Consider the following 16,489-nt stretch of genomic DNA (forward strand, 5'->3'; position numbering starts at 1 on the left):
GGGGGATGAATGGAAGACTGCCTTTATCACCCCTAGCGGTCACTGGGAATACCTCGTCATGCCCTTTGGTCTCACTAACGCTCCTGCTGTCTTCCAAGCTCTGGTCAATGATGTGCTCCGGGACCTGCTGAACCAGTTCGTGTTTGTTTATTTGGATGACATTCTCATCTTCTCAAAGTCCCCCCAGCAGCATGTCCAACACATCAGATAGGTTCTGCAGAGGCTTTTGGAGAACCGACTCTTTGTCAAATCCGAGAAATGTGAATTCCACGTCTCTAAGGCGACCTTCCTGGGCTACGTCATCTCCTGTGGAAGTGTCCAGATGGATCCTAGCAAGGTTCAAGCCGTCTTGAACTGGCCGCGTCCCACGTCGGTTAAGCAGGTTCAGCGGTTCCTGGGATTCGCCAACTTTTACAGACGCTTCATCCGCAACTTCAGCTCCATTGCCGCCTCCCTCTCCGCATTGACCAAGGGCTCATCTTTACGGTTCAGTTGGTCTTCTGAAGCGGAACGGGCCTTCCAGGAGCTCAAACAACGCTTCACCTCTGCTCCCATTCTGGTACACCCGGACCCCACCCTGCCCTTTATCGTAGAGGTGGATGCCTCGGATATTGGAGTCGGGGCTGTCCTGTCCCAGCGCTCCCCTAAGGACCTAAAGCTACATCCCTGTGCCTTCTTTTCCCATTGCCTGAAGCCAGCAGAGAGTAACTACGATGTCGGCAACAGGGAGCTCTTGGCAGCTAAGTTGGCCTTGGAGGAGTGGAGACACTGGTTGGAGGGAGCAGAGCATCCTTTTGTCGTCTGGACCGACCATAAAAATCTGACATATATCCAGGACGCCAAACGCCTCAACCCTCGGCAGGCCAGGTGGGCTCTCTTCTTTAACTGGTTCAACTTTCTCCTGTCTTACCGCCCAGGGTCTAAGAACCTCAAACCGGATGCCCTTTCTCGCCAGTTTGACCCCTCGGAAAAGGACCGGACCCCGGAACCTATCATCCCCAGTTCCTGCATCGTTGCTCTTGTCGCATGGGAGATTGAGACTGTGGTGCGAGGGGCCCAACGTCAGGAGGCTGACCCTGGAGGAGGCCCTCCTAATAGCCTTTATGTCGCCAGTCAGGTGCGCACCCAGGTCCTTCAATGCGGGCACTCTTCTCGATTGGCTGGTCATCCTGGGATCCGTCGGACTCTCGAGCTCCTTAAGAGGAGGTTCTGGTGGCCCTCTATTGAAGCTGACATCCGGGCCTTTGTCTCCGCCTGTCCCGTCTGTGCCCAGAACAAGACATCCCAACAACCTCCGCTTGGTCTCCTGCATCCCTTGCCCATCCCCAGCCGTCCCTGGTCTCATATCGCCCTGGATTTCATCACCGGGCTACCTCCATCTGAGGGATTCACTACCATCCTAGTTGTGGTCAATCACTTTTCCAAGGCTGCTCACTTTGCCCCTCTTGTCAAGCTTCCCTCTGCCAGAGAGACTGCCCAGCTGGTTGTCCAGCATGTCTTCCGCCTCCATGGCTTGCCCCTGGATGTCGTCTCTGACCATGGTCCCCAGTTCTCATCCAGGTTCTGGAAGGCATTTTGTTCCCTCCTGGACGCTTCCGTCAGTCTCTCCTCTGGGTTCCACCCACAGTCTAACGGCCAGACTGAGAGAACCAACCAAGATCTGGAGAGGGTGCTAAGAAGCTTTGTGTTCTCCAATCCTTCCACCTGGAGCAAGTATCTGGTCTGGGCAGAGTACGTGCACAATACCCTTCAGAGCTCCTCCACTGGCCTCTCACCTTTCGAATGTCAATATGGCTTCCACCCGCCACTCTTCCCTGAACAGGAGAGGGAGGTAGGAGTCCCGGCTGCCCAGGGGTTCGTCCAACGCTGCCGCCGTACCTGGAAGAGGGTCCGATCCGCCTTGCAGCTCGCTTCTTCTCGGCAGAAAGTGCAGGCTGACCGACACCGCCGCCCAGCTCCTCGGTTCCGGACCGGACAGAAGGTCTGGCTGTCTACCCAGAATCTTCCGCTGCATGTGGAGTCCCGCAAGTTGGCTCCCCGGCTCATCGGACCTTTTAGGATTTTGGAAAAAGTAAAACCTGTGGCCTACCGGCTCCTCCTTCCTCGGTCGATGAAGATACATCCCACGTTCCACGTCTCTCACCTCAAGCCGGTACTTACCAGTCCCTTGGTTCCTGCTTCCAGACCTCCCCCCCTGCCCCGCATGATTGACAGTCAGCAAGCCTACACTGTCCGTCGGCTCCTTGATAGTCGCTGGGTTAGGAGGAGCATTCAATACCTGGTCGACTGGGAGGGTTATGGTCCTGAAAAGCGTTCCTGGGTTCCGGCCCGGGACATTTTGGATCCTGAACTCATCAGGGATTTTCACCATCGCCACCCTGATCGTCCAGGAGGAACGTCAGGAGCCGTTCCTAGGGGAGGGGGTCCTGTGAGGGTGCTGGTTAGTTCCCTCAGTAACCCCTAGATGGCACCTTCACTTGTTTGTTTCCCTTTGCTAAATTGTTACTAGTTTACTTAACTGCCTTTCATCTGGTTTATTGGTTTCACCTGTTTTTGCTTGTATTTAAGTTAGAACATAAGAACATAAGAAATAGGAGCAGGAGTAGGCCAATCGGCCCCTCAAGCCTGCTCCGCCATTCAATAAGATCATGGCTGATCTGATCCTAACCGCCAATCCACTATCACAGAACCATCTCCTGAATCTAACAGAATTAGACACACGAAATAGGAGCAGGATCAGGCTACACGGCCCCTGGGCCCGCTCCGCTACCCGCAGGGCCATGACCGATCCGAACCTAGACTCGTGTCCAAATTCCTGCCCGCTCCCCGTAACCCTTAATTCCCTTTACTTCTAGGAAACTGTCTATTTCTGTTTTAAATTTATGTAATGATGTAGCTTCTACAGCTTTTTGGGGCAGCATATTCCATGGACCTACCACCCTCTGAGTGAAGTAGTTCCTCCTCATCTCAGTTTTGAAAGAGCAGCCCCTTATTCTAAGACTATGCCCCCTAGTTCTAGTTTCACCCATCATCGGGAACATCTTCCCCGCATCCACCCGATCCAACCCCTTCACAATCTTATATGTTTCAATAAGATCGCCTCTCATTCTTCTGAACTCCAATGAGTAGAGTCCCAATCTACTCAACCTCTCCTCATATGTCCATCCCCTCATCCCCGGGATTAACCGAGTGAACCTTCTTTGTACTGACTCGAGAGCAAGTATGTCCTTTCTTAAGTATGGACACCAAAACTGTACGCAGTATTCCAGGTGCGGTCTCACCAATACCTTGTACAACTGAAGCAATACCTCCCTATTTTTATATTCTATCCCCCTAGCAATGAAAGCCAACATTCCATTGGCCTTCTTAATCACTTGCTGCACCTGCATACTAACCTTTTGAGTTTCGTGCACCAGGACCCCCAGATCCCTTTGTACTTCAGTCCTTTCCAGTTTCTTGCCATTAAGATAATAACTTGCTCGACGATTTTTCCTGCCAAAGTGCATAACCCCACACTTTCCAGTATTGTATTCCATCTGCCAAATCTCTGCCCACTTACTTAGCCTGTCTATGTCCCCTTGCAGGTTTTTTATGTCCTCCTCACTCACTACTTTCCCTCCCATCTTAGTATCATCTGCAAACTTTGATATGTTACACTCGGTCCCCTCCTCCAAATCGTTAATATAGATTGTAAAGAGTTGGGGACCCAGCACTGACCCCTGCGGAACACCACTAGTTACTGATTGCCAGTCTGAGAATGAACCATTTATCCCAACTCTCTGCCTTCTGTTAGATAGCCAATCCTCTATCCATGCCAGAATATTACCCCCAATCCCGTGATTTTTTAGCTTAAGCAATAATCTTTTGTGTGGCACCTTGTCAAATGCCTTTTGGAAGTCTAAATACACTACGTCCACTGGTTCCCCTTTATCCACCCTATACGTTACTTCCTCAAAGAACTCCAGCAAATTTGTCAAACATGACTTCCCCTTCATAAAACCATGCTGACTTTGTCCTATTAAATTATGATTATCCAAATGTCCTGTTACTGTCTCCTTAATAATGGACTCCAAAATTTTACCTACCACAGATGTTAGGCTAACCGGTCTATAGTTTCCAGCCTTCTGTCTACTGCCCTTTTTAAATAAGGGTGTTACATTAGCAGTTTTCCAGTCTGCCGGGACCTTTGCCGAGTCCAGGGAGTTTTGGAAAATTATTACCAATGCATCCACAATCCCTACCGCCACTTCCCTCAAGACCCTAGGATGTAAGCCATCAGGTCCAGGTGATTTATCCGCCTTGAGTCCCATTATTTTACCGAGTACCACTTCCTTAGTGATTTTGATCGTGTTTAGCTACTCCCCCCCTTTAGCCCCTGTTTGTCCAGTGTTGGGATATCCTTAGTGTCTTCTACTGTAAAGACTGATGTAAAATATTCATTCAGTGTTTTTGCCATCTTCATATTTCCCACCATTAATTTCCCGGTCTCATCCTCTAAGGGACCAACATTTACTTTAGCCACCCTTTTTCTTTTTATATAACTATAAAAACTCTTACTATCTGTTTTTATATTTTTTGCTAATTTACTTTCATAATCTATCTTCCCTTTCTTAATCAATCTTTTTGTTATTTTTTGCTGTCTTTTAAAGATTTCCCAATCCTCTATCCTCCCACTAGATTTGGCTACCTTATATGCCCTTGTTTTTAGTCGAATACTATCCTTAATTTCTTTACTTAGCCACGGATGGCTGTCTTTTCTTTTACACCCTTTTCTTCTCAGTGGAATATATTTTTTTTGGAAGTTGTAAAATAACTCCTTAAATGTACACCACTGATCATGTATCGTCTTACCCTTTAATTTATTTTCCCAATCCATTCTACTCAATTCCGCTCTCATACCTTCATAGTCTCCTTTCACAGAATCACAGAAACCCCACAGTGCAAATAGAGGCCATTTCGGCCCATCGAGCCTGCACCGACACATATCCCACCCGATCCCCGTAACCCCTACACCAACACATATCCCACCCTATTCCCATAACCCCACGTATTTAATCCCCCTAACACTAAGGGTCAATTTATCATAGCCAATCAACCTAACCCGCACATCTTTGGACTGTGGGAGGAAACCGGAGCACCCGGAGGAAACCCACGCAAACACGGGGAGAATGTGCAAACTCCACACAGATAGTCACCCGAGCCGGATTTGAACCCGGGTCCCTGGCGCTGTGAGGCAACAGTGCTAACCACTATGCCACCGTGCTGCCTTTATTCAAGCTTAGCACGCTTGTTTGCGATCCAACCTTCTCACCTTCTAATTGAATATGGAATTCAACCATGTTATGGTCACTCATTCCAAGGGGATCCTTTACTAGGACATTTTTAATTAATCCCGTCTCGTTACACAGGACCAGATCTAAGGTTGCTTGGCCCCTGGTCGGTTCAGTTACATACTGCTCAAGAAACCCATCCCTAATACACTCAATGAACTCATCCTCAAGGCTGCCCTGCCCAATTTGATTTGTCCAATTAATATGATAGTTAAAATCCCCCATAATTATAGATGTTCCCTTATTACAAGCCTCAACTATTTCCTGATTGATACTCCGTCCAACAGAGTTCCCACTGTTCGGAGGCCTATAGATTACGCCCACTAGTGTTTTTTTCCCCTTATTATTCCTTACCTCCACCCAAACTGTTTCATTATCCTGATCTTTTGACCCAATATCATTTCTCTGTATTACAGTGATTCCTTCCTTTATTAACATAGCCACCCCACCTCCCCTTCCTTCCTGCCTGTCCTTCCTGATCGTTAAATAACCTGGTATGTTTAATTCCCAGGCATGGTCACCCTGCAGCCATGTTTCTGTAATGGCCACAAGATCATACCCATATGTAGTTATTTGTGCCATTAACTCGTCTATTTTGTTACGAATGCTACGTGCATTCAGATAGAGAACTTTTAAAGATGTTTTGTGACACTTAGTTCCTGCTTTTGCCCTTTTTATTACTTTACCTTTTACTCCATACCTTCTGCCCCTTCCTGACACGCTCTGGTTTTTAATTTCCCCACTGCTACCTAAGTCTATGACCTTCTCTGTTGTCATTTTTATTATTTGCTCTCTTGGAACCTCCCCCCCACTAGTTAGTTTAAAGCCCTCTCTACAGCCCTAGTTATATGATCCGCCAGGACTCTAGTCCCAGCACTGGCCAAGTGAAGCCCGTCCCAACGGAACAGCTCCCTCCTGCCCCAGTACTGGTGCCAGTGGCCCAGGAAGCAAAACCCATTTCTCCCACACCAGTCTTTGAGCCACGCATTTAACTCTCTAATTTTATTTGTCCTAGCCAAATTCACTCGTGGCTCAGGTAATAATCCAGAGATTATTACCCTTGTGGTTCTGCTTTTTAATTTGGCCCCTAGCTGCTCAAACTCCCTCAGCAGAACCTCCTTCCTTGTCCTATCTATGTCGTTGGTACCAACATGGACCATGACAACTGGATCCTCCCCCTCCCACTCCAAGTTTCTCTCCAGTCCAGAGGAGATGTCCTTAACCCTGGCACCGGGCAGGCAACACAGCCTTCGGGACTCTCGCTCTTGGCTGCAAAGAACTCTATCTATCCCCCTAACGATACTATCCCCTACCACTACAACATTTCTTTCAACTCCCCCCACTTGAATGGCCCCCTGCTCCACGGTGCTGTGGCCAGGTTGCTCATCCTCCCTGCAGTCCCTGCTCCTGTCCCCACAGGGAGTAAGAGCCTCAAACCTGTTGGACAAGTGCAAGGGCTGCGGCTCCTCCAACACTACCTCCTGGATCCCCGTACCTGCCTCACTTCTAGTCACACCATCCTGACCCTGACCACGGACTACATCTGAATTAATTAATCTAATTGGTGTGACTACCTCGTGATACACAGAGTCCAGGTAACTCTCCCCCTCCCTGATGTGTCTCAGTGTTTGAAGCTCGGACTCCAGCTCTTCAACACGGAGCCGGAATTCCTCGAGCAGCCAACACTTACTGCAAATGTGATCACCGTGAGCATCAATGGTGTTCACCAGCTCCCACATATTGCAGCAGTAACACATCACCTGATCTCCCATTCTATGTAATTAATTAAATTTATTAATATTATTCTTAAATATTCTCTGCCCCGATTCTAGATGGTGAATATCACACCTTAGAACTATAAACCAAAGAGATTTAAGCTTAAAAGGGAGAAATACTCACCAACCAATCACTTACCCGCTTTCTGGTGACGTCACACTTGGATTACTTTTTACCTCTCTCCTTCCAGACTGGAGACTGGTAAACCTTACCTGGTCTCTGGGACTTTTACAGCCCCGCTCTGCCGCTCAGGTTTCCCGCCGACGCTGTGAGGCCTTACCTGGTCTCTGGGACTTTTACAGCCCCGCTCTGCCGCTCAGGTTTCCCGCCGACGCTGTGAGGCCTTACCTGGTCTCTGGGACTTTTACAGCCCCGCTCTGCCGCTCAGGTTTCCCACCAACGCTGTGAGGCCTTACCTGGTCTCTGGGGACTTTTACAGCCCCGCTCTGCCGCTCAGGTTTCCTGCCGACGCTGTGAGGCCTTACCTGGTCTCTGGGACTTTTACAGCCCCGCTCTGCCGCTCAGGTTTCCCGCCGACGCTGTGAGGCCCTACCTGGTCTCTGGGACTTTTACAGCCCCGCTCTGCCACTCTCGTTTCCCGGCGACGATGAAAGAACAGCAATATATTTCCAAGTCAGGATGGTGTGTGACTAGGAGGGGAACTTGGAGGTGATGGTGTTCCCATGAGTCTGCTGCCCTTGTCCTTCTAGGGGTAGAGGTCGCGGGTTTGGGAGGTGCAGTCAAAGAAGCCTTGGCGAGTTGCTGCAGAGCATCTTGTAGATGGTACACACTGCAGCCATGGTACACCAGTGGTGGAGGGAGTGAATGTTTAAGGTGGTGGATGGGGTGCCAATCAAGCGGGCTGCTTTGTCCTGGATGATGTCGAGCCTCTTGAGTGCTGGTGGAGCTGCACTCACCCAGGCAAGTGGAGAGTATTCCATCACACTCCTGACTTGTGCCTTGTAGATGACGGAATGTGGCGTCAGGAGGAGAGACACTCGCAGAATACCCAGGGCTCGATTTTCATTGGGCTGTGGAGTCGGGATTGGAGGCGTGCGGGGAGTTAAAATCCCGAAATCGGGGTCCCGACCCCATCCCGCCCCCAACCCGCCTCCATGCCAGTTTCAAAGGAGGTGGGTACCCGCCCCGCACTGGGACCCGCCTACCCAAGGCGGGAAGGGATTAGTGCCAATTAACTGCCTGTTAACAGGCAGTTTTTAGCCTAACCCCTATTTTTAAGCTTGAACTGTGGGATTCCCAACGGCTCCAAACCACGCCGTCGGTTTGAAGGGCTTGGAGAGGTTGAGATGTCGGTGTTCAGGTGAGTGATGTGTGCATGAGCGCAATGGTAAGTGTGTTTGGTGTGTCTAAAGTGATTAAAGAAGTGTAAATTACCTTTTCAGCCTTCCTTCCTTTAGGTTCGGGGAGTCCCTCATCTCACCGGCACAGAAAGCAGAATGGCTGCGATCTGTCAAAAGTGACAGCCTGCAGCTTTCTGTGCAGGAGAGATTTCTAACTGAGTCTGTGGAGAAGGACTCATGTTAGAAGTAAGACTGTCAGTGTTTGACAGCTTCAAACAGCTGTGAAACGCTGATATTTCATCTGTCAAAACCTGTTGTCGGGTGGCCCTTAATTGGCCTGCTGAGCCCGCTGGGCAGGCTCAACAAAGTCAATCAAGTTAAGATCGCATGGATTGGCCGCATCTCGATGGAGGCAGGACTACAACCCCAAAAGTTGTAGTCCTGCCTCCAACCCAACTTCTGAATGAAAATCCTGCCCCCAGTCTCTGACCTGCTCTTGTAGCCACAGTATTTATGAGGCTGGTCCAGTTAAGTTTCTGGTCAATGGTGACCCCCAGGATGTTGATGGTGGGGGATTCGGCGATGGTAATGCCATTGAATGTCAAGGGGCGGTGGTTGGATTCTCTCTTGTTGGAGATAATCATTGCCTGGCACTTGTGTGACGTTAATGTTACTTGCCATGTCATCGGCTGCAAAAACGCTCATCCGTACCTTTATTATCTCCAGACTTGACTATTCCAATACTCTCCTGGCCAGCTTCCTATAGTGTCCGCTTATCAATAACACACGGACTGCAGGAGAACAATAATAACAGGTGTTTACTGAACAGAGGGTATGCTGAAACTGAAAGTACAGAAGCCTGCTACAGCTTTATATACAGGTGTGGTCACTGCCGGTACTACAGTATAAAATCAGTTCTCTCTTAAAGGTACATACACAACAATTCCTCCCCTTTTAGATAAACAGTACATAACATTCATTTAACAATTAAATAATAACTAATTACAATTACAATTTTCTCTGTACTATATACATCAACTGAAGTAATCATTTATAAATTCAGTCTTTGAGGAGGCTTCCTGATCCTGACTGGATAGCGCCTTTCTCGAGTATCCTGTTCTTGCGACAGAGTCGATTCTGGCTCATTGTCATTGGTTGGTTCGTCAGCTTCCAATACCACTGATTCTGAGGTAGACGCAGTCTGTACTTCGGGTTCATTACCAGGTGCGCATGCTCGTGGTATGGGTTTGGCTTGTTCCTGTGACTCTAGAATCTGGTCAGCATGGCGTCTCACGATGCTCTCTCCAACGTCCACTGTGTACATTAGTGGTCTCTGCTGTGTGCATATCGTTCCTGGCTGCCATTTTTCTGTTCGGTAGTCGCGGGCCAAGACTGGTTGCCCTATCTTGAAGCTCCTGGTTGGCTTCTCATTGATGTGCTGGAATTGCTTATCCTCAACATCTCGTCTTATGTTTGGTTTGAGCAAATCCAGGCGACATCTTAGCCTTCGGTTGAAGAACATTATGGCTGGAGCTTGGTTGGTGACTGCATGTGTCGCATTCCGGTAAGCAAACAAGAAATTATCCACCTTGTGTTGTAGTGGTATGTCGTCGTTATACATTGCCTTTATTGCCTTTTTAAAGGTCTGAACAAACCTCTCAGCCAATCCATTTGTGGCTGGATGATATGGGGCAGATGTGTAATGTTTTACCCCATTATTCCTCAGAAACCTCCGGAAATCCTCGGACACAAACTGTGGTCCATTGTCGGAGCAAATCTGTTCTGGCAAGCCATTCCTGGCGAAGATGGTCCATAGGACTGCAATAGTTTTCTCTGTGGTGGTGGAGGACATTTTGATGACCTCTGGCCATTTCGAATGGGCATCCACGGCGATTAAAAACATTGAGTCCATAAATGGACCAGCAAAATCAATGTGTACCCATTGCCATGGAGATGAGGGCCACTCCCATGGGTGTAGTGGGGCCTGTGGTGGAGCGTTTTGGACCTTCTGGCATCCTGTGCATCTCTTGGTCATATCCTCGATTTCTTTATCGATTCCCGGCCACCACACAAACGCCCTGGCTAGGCTCTTCATTTTTACCCCTCCCAGATGACCCTCATGAAGCTCATTGAGCACTCTATCTCTCAACTTGGGTGGAATTACCACTCGGGATCCACACATCAAGGTCCCCCGGCACACTGACAACTGTTCTCTCCTTGGCGAGAATGCTGGCAACAGTGAGTCGCCATGTGTTGGCCATCCCTTCCCCGTCAAATCATAGACCTGAGAGAGTGTCGGGTCATTTCGGGTTTCCTTCTCTATACTTGAGTTTGTAACAGGTAGACATTCGACTATGGTCGAATGGAATATCTCAACAGGGTCCACTGCAGGTGCTTCCTCCACCGTAGGCAACGGTAGGCGTGACAGCCCATCAGCGTTTCCATGCTGTTTCGTAACCTTGTACTCTATGTCGTATTGATGTGCCCCTAGAAAAAGGGACCATCTTTGCAGCCGTTGCGCCGTCATCACCGGAACGCCCTTCTTTGGGTTAAAAATGGAGACCAGAGGCTGATGATCAGTCAGTAGGGTGAATTTCTGCCCGTGCAGATAGTGATTGAATTTCTTCACCCACCACACCAGGCTGAGGGCCTCCCTGTCAATCTGGGCGTAGTTACGCTCGGCTGAGTTTAACGAGCGCGACGCAAAGGCTATTGGCCTCTCTGAACCGTCAAGGAATTTGTGTGACAGCACCGCTCCAATGCCATAGGGAGACGCATCACATGCCAACCGAATCGGTAGTGTTGGATTGTAATGGGCCAATACTTCTTTTGAAGTGATTAGGCATTTACATTTCTGAAAGGCACGCTTACACTCATCACTCCATTTCTATGTTACTCCAGTTTGCAGCAGGGCGTTCAGTGGGTGCAGAATTGTAGATAAATTCGGCAAGAACTTATGGTAGTAGTTCACCAACCCGAGGAACGACCTCAGTTGCGACACATTTTCCGGTGCTGGAGCCTTGACTACTGCCTCAATCTTGTCTGGGGACTTATGTAACCCCTCCTCATCAATCATGTGGCCACAATACGAGATTTGTCTCCTGAAAAACTCGCATTTGGGGCGGTTGGCTCGTAGCCCATATTCTTGTAATCTAGTGAGCACCTGCTCCAGGTTGGCAAGGTGTTCACTGTCATTTTCGCCCGTAACCAGGATGTCGTCCAATTAACACTGGGTCCCCGGGATCCCTTGCAGGACTTGTTCCATCGCCCTCTGCCAAATAGCCGGGGCTGATGCTACCCCTAATACCAGTCAGTTGTACTGGTAAAGACCTTTGTGAGTGTTTATCCTGAGGTATTTCCTAGATGCTTCTTCCACCTCCATTTGTAGATACACTTGGGCCAGATCAATCTTCATAAAGCGTTTCCCTCCAGATAGTAAGGCGAAAACATCTTCTATCCGTGGAAGTGGATATTGTACTGTGTGCAGGACTGGGTTCACAGTTACCTTAAAGTCCCCACAGATGTGAACCTTCTTCGGCTTCCCAGGCATGCTGCTCAATGATTTCTTCATTACAGGAACAATGGGTGTGGCCCACTCGCTCCAGTCCACCTTGGACAGCACACCCAAACGCTCCAGACTCTCCAGCTCTGCTTCAACGGCTGGGCGGATCACGTACGGTACCGGTCTGGCCTTAAAAAATTTGGGGTTTGCGTTATCTTCGATTTTTATCATTGCCGTTACTCCTTTTAGAGTCCCAAGTCCTTGTTGGAACACCTCTTTCACGTCAGTTAGAATTTTTGACAGTCGTCCAGGTGTGCCGTCGTCATCCTTTTTGTCAGCCACAGTTAGCGCCTGAATGGAATGCCAATCCAATTGTATTTTTCGGATCCATTCACATCCCAATAATGGTGGTCCTCTATCTTGTAGTATATATAGATACAGTTTCTGTGTTTCCTTGCCGTTGCATTTAACTGGCACCCTTATTTTTCCTCTGGGGTAGACTTTTTGCCCCGTGTATGTCTTCAATACAATGGACGTGTCCTTCAAGGGTATGTGTGAGAATAGCCGCTCATAGTCTCATCGATTCATGACAGTTAGGGCTGATCCTGTGTCCAATTCCATCTTTACTTGGGACCCTGCTATCACGAGGGTGACCCAAATGGTTCGGTGATCCTCCTTTGCGATCACGTTGTGTAACTTTAGACAACTTAGTCTCCTGCTCCCGGAGTCATTATCACTCTCCTGATCTTCTGAACTACTGTCTGTCATTTTTTTTACTTTCTTGTACTTTTCCTTAGTAGTTCTTTTAGTGTTGGTTTTCTTTCCCGACCTGCAGACTCTTGCTATGTGTCCCACTTTCCCACATTGCCTGCATACTTTGTCCTTAAACCAGCAGTCCTTCTGATCATGGGTTGTTCTGCCGCAGCGATAGCACTTTTCTGCTCCATATGCCATTTCGTTAGCGCTATATTCTTGTGGTTTCTGTTGTATTTCCGCAGCTCCCCGTGCTGCTGCTTCGTAGGATACTGCCACGCTGAAAGCCTGTTCTAGCGTCAGGTCCTTTTCCGAAAGTAGTCGTTTCTGGGTTCCTTCACTCTGGAGCCCGCAGACAAACTTATCCCTTAAGGTATCTGCCAGTCCTGCTCCGAACTAGCAGTGCTTCGATAACTTGCGTAGCTCTGTAAGATAGTCAGCATTGCTCTCATCTTTGTGCTGGTTTCTTTTATGGAACTTGAATCTTTCTGCTATCAGCAGCGGTGTAGGGTTTAGGTGTTCCTGTAAGATATTAACAATCTCTTCAAAACTTTTCTCCATTGGTTTAGCTGGGGTAATTAAATTCCGCAATAGGCCGTACGTTCTCGCGCCCATCAAATTTAATAATACCAACGCCTGCTTTCCATCGGCCACCTCATTTGCCTTGCAGTACACTTCAATTCTTTCCACATACGTGGTCCAGTCTTCTATTTAATTGTCGAAAGCAGTGATACTGCCACTCTTTGGCATCTTGGGTGGTTTAAAATGGCGCCTCCCGCGCTTTTCCTTCTTCCCCAATGGATTAAAATGGCGCCTCCCGCGCTTTTCCTTCTTCCCCAATGGAATAAAATGGCGCCTCCCACGGTTTTCCTTCTTCCCCTTGCTGCCAACACTGCTCCTAGCATTCTAAAGGGTAATGGCGGCACCCCGCGGCTTCGGCGCACCTCTCTTTTCCTTCCCCTCGTTTTATTTTCTCTACGCTGCCCGGTTCTTGAGCACCGACCGCACCCTGTGCGCTCCACCCTCTCTCCCTCTCTTTCCCTCCCGACGACGCTGCACGGCCCCTTTGCAGAGCCGCTCGATCGAGCTCGAGCCCGCCGCAGTCCGGAAGGGTCAGCGCACTACCTGCTACCAGCACGATTTGCTGGAACACCTTGACTGGGGAGCCAAGCCCAGCTCTCCACAGCCTCCCCCGCGATTCTCCGAACTCCGATGGATCACTGGGCGGTTGCCCGCGGTCGACGCCCGTTGCTCTGACTTCGACTTCCAAGAAGCTTCTTTTCAGGGAAGGATCCCGTGAGGTGAGGCAGTACTGCAGGTGAGTTTTAACCTGCTCGTCGCCAGTGTAGTGCCCGCGTATCAATGACACACAGAGTGCAGGAGAACAATAATAACAGGTGTTTACTGAACAGAGGGTATGCTGAAACTGAAAGTACAGAAGCCTGCCACGGCTTTATATACAGGTGTGGTCAGTGCCGGTACTACAGTATAAAATCAGTTCTCTCTTAAAGGTACATACACAACACTTCCCATCTTCCACTCTACATAAACTTGAGCTCATCCAAAACTCTGCTGCCCGTGTCCCAACTCGCACCAAGTCCCGGTCACCCATCATCCCTGTACTCGCTGACCTCCATTAGCTCCTGATCCAGCAGCTCCTCAATTTAACATTTTCATCCTTGTTTTCAAATTCCTCTATGGCCTTGCCTCTCCCTACCTCTGTAACCTCCTCCAGCCCTACAACCTTCCGAGATCTCTACACTCATCCAATTCTGGCCTCTTACGCATCCCCGATTTTAATAGCCCCACCTTTGGTGGCCATGCCTTCAGCTGCATAGGCCTTAAACGCTTGAATTCCGTCCCTAAACCTCTCCGCCTCTCTATCTCTCACTCCTCCTTTCAGACATTGCAATGTGCTTAGTTTAAAATCTTAACCCATTCAGCTTCACTTCTTGACTTGGCTTTTAATCAAGTTTGAGTCGTGACAGGGTATATAGATGATAGGGAATTTAGAGCAATGGTAAACTCCAGCTTTTCATACATTTTTACAACTGCCACAAAAGGAAAATCCCCTCATAAAACTTGGACTATACTTTTGACCACTCAGCACATTTAAACTCCATAAAATGCACAATTATACAAACTGAAAAAATATTAAATTCCCCTTAATGGCGTATCTCCTAAAACAAATTGCTTGACCTGGCATAAATCTTTGATATTAAGTTTAATTTGCCACATAAATCATCAAATTGTTTGCATTATACGGCTAACAATGATGCAAAAATGTATTCAAATGATACAATAGATTAACTGTGACACCAAGTGCTGCTTTGCGATATTTGAAGACAATTATATTCATTTACCAGAAATATGCTATTTCAGTTAACTACATTTGGAAATTGGCAGGAAATGCTTTTTGAAGTCACTCATTCCATGTAAGAAAGTAAATCACCCTAAAGGGCAGGGGGGTGGCGGGGGGGGGCTTGTGAAATCCTAGCCTTTTGTTTATCCCCACTGAGCAATTCCAGCTTACCACAATACCTCTGTATAGACAGAATGCCGATTAGTGGTATTCCCAAGCTCGTACTATAGCATTATACTTCTCTGCATTTTCCACAATGATCTGTCCCTACGTGCCTGTTAAATCAGAGACATATACATATATATTGTGGGCTTACATCGCCCTGGTGCAAGACTATGAACGCCAGAAGTTATTTCACAGATCCTTAGCGGCCTTGTTTTGGCCTACCGGGAGTATGGGAATTAGCTCAACTATGTTAACAGTTTGGAAATGCTCTAGTTTTACTGTAGCAAAGGTTTGAGCTCCGTTTAATCAAAGACGGAGGCAGAAGTGAACTTCTGTTCCACTTTTTACGTTTGAAATGAATAATCTTTGTATAGAACCACAGAAGTTTGCTGAAAGAAAGGAACGGAAAAAAGACTTGCATTTCTATAGTGTCTTTCATGACCTCAGGACGTCTCAAAGCGCTTTACAGCCAATGAAGTACTTTTGAAGTGTAGTCACTGTGGTAATGTGGGAAACACGGCAGCCAATTTGCGCACAGCAAGCGCCCACAAAAAGCAATGTGATCATGACCAGATAATCTGCTTTAGGTGTTGTTTGAGGGATAAATATTGGCTAGGACACTGGGGATAACTCTCCTACTCTTCTTCGCAATAGTGCCGTGGGATCTTTTACATCCACCAGAGAGAGCAAATGGGGCCTCGGTTTAACGTCTCATCCAGAAGACGGCACCTCCGACAGTGCAGCACTCCCTCAGTACTGCACAGAAGTGCCAGCCTAGATTGTACGCCCAAGTCCCTAGAGTGGGACTTGAACCCACACTTTGTAACTCAGAGGCGAGAGTGCTACACTGAGCTAAGGCTGACACAGAAGGAGGCCATTCAACCCATTAGGAGTAATTTTAACCCCATCGAGCCCATGCCGGCTCTCTGCAAGAGCATTTCAGTTAGTCCCCCACCATCAACATCCTGGGGGGCCACCATTGACCAGAAACTTACCTGGACAAGCCACATAAATACTGTGGCTACAAGAGCAGGTCAGAGGCTGGGTATTCTGCGGTGAGTGATTCGCCTCCTGACTCCCCAAAGCCTTTCCACACCTGTAAGGCACAAGTCAGGAGTGTGATGGAATACTCTCCACTTGCCTGGATGAGTGCAGCTCCAACAACACAAGAAGCTCGACACCATCCAGGACAAAGCAGCCCGCTTGATTGGCACCCCATCCACCACCTTAAACATTCACTCCCTCCACCACCGGCGTACCATGGCTGCAGTGTGTATCATCTACAAAATGCATTGCAGCA

This window comes from Somniosus microcephalus, chromosome 14 (assembly GCF_052327205.1).
Source record: "Somniosus microcephalus isolate GS21.2 chromosome 14, FLI_Smic_1.0, whole genome shotgun sequence".
Taxonomy (NCBI): domain Eukaryota; kingdom Metazoa; phylum Chordata; class Chondrichthyes; order Squaliformes; family Somniosidae; genus Somniosus; species Somniosus microcephalus.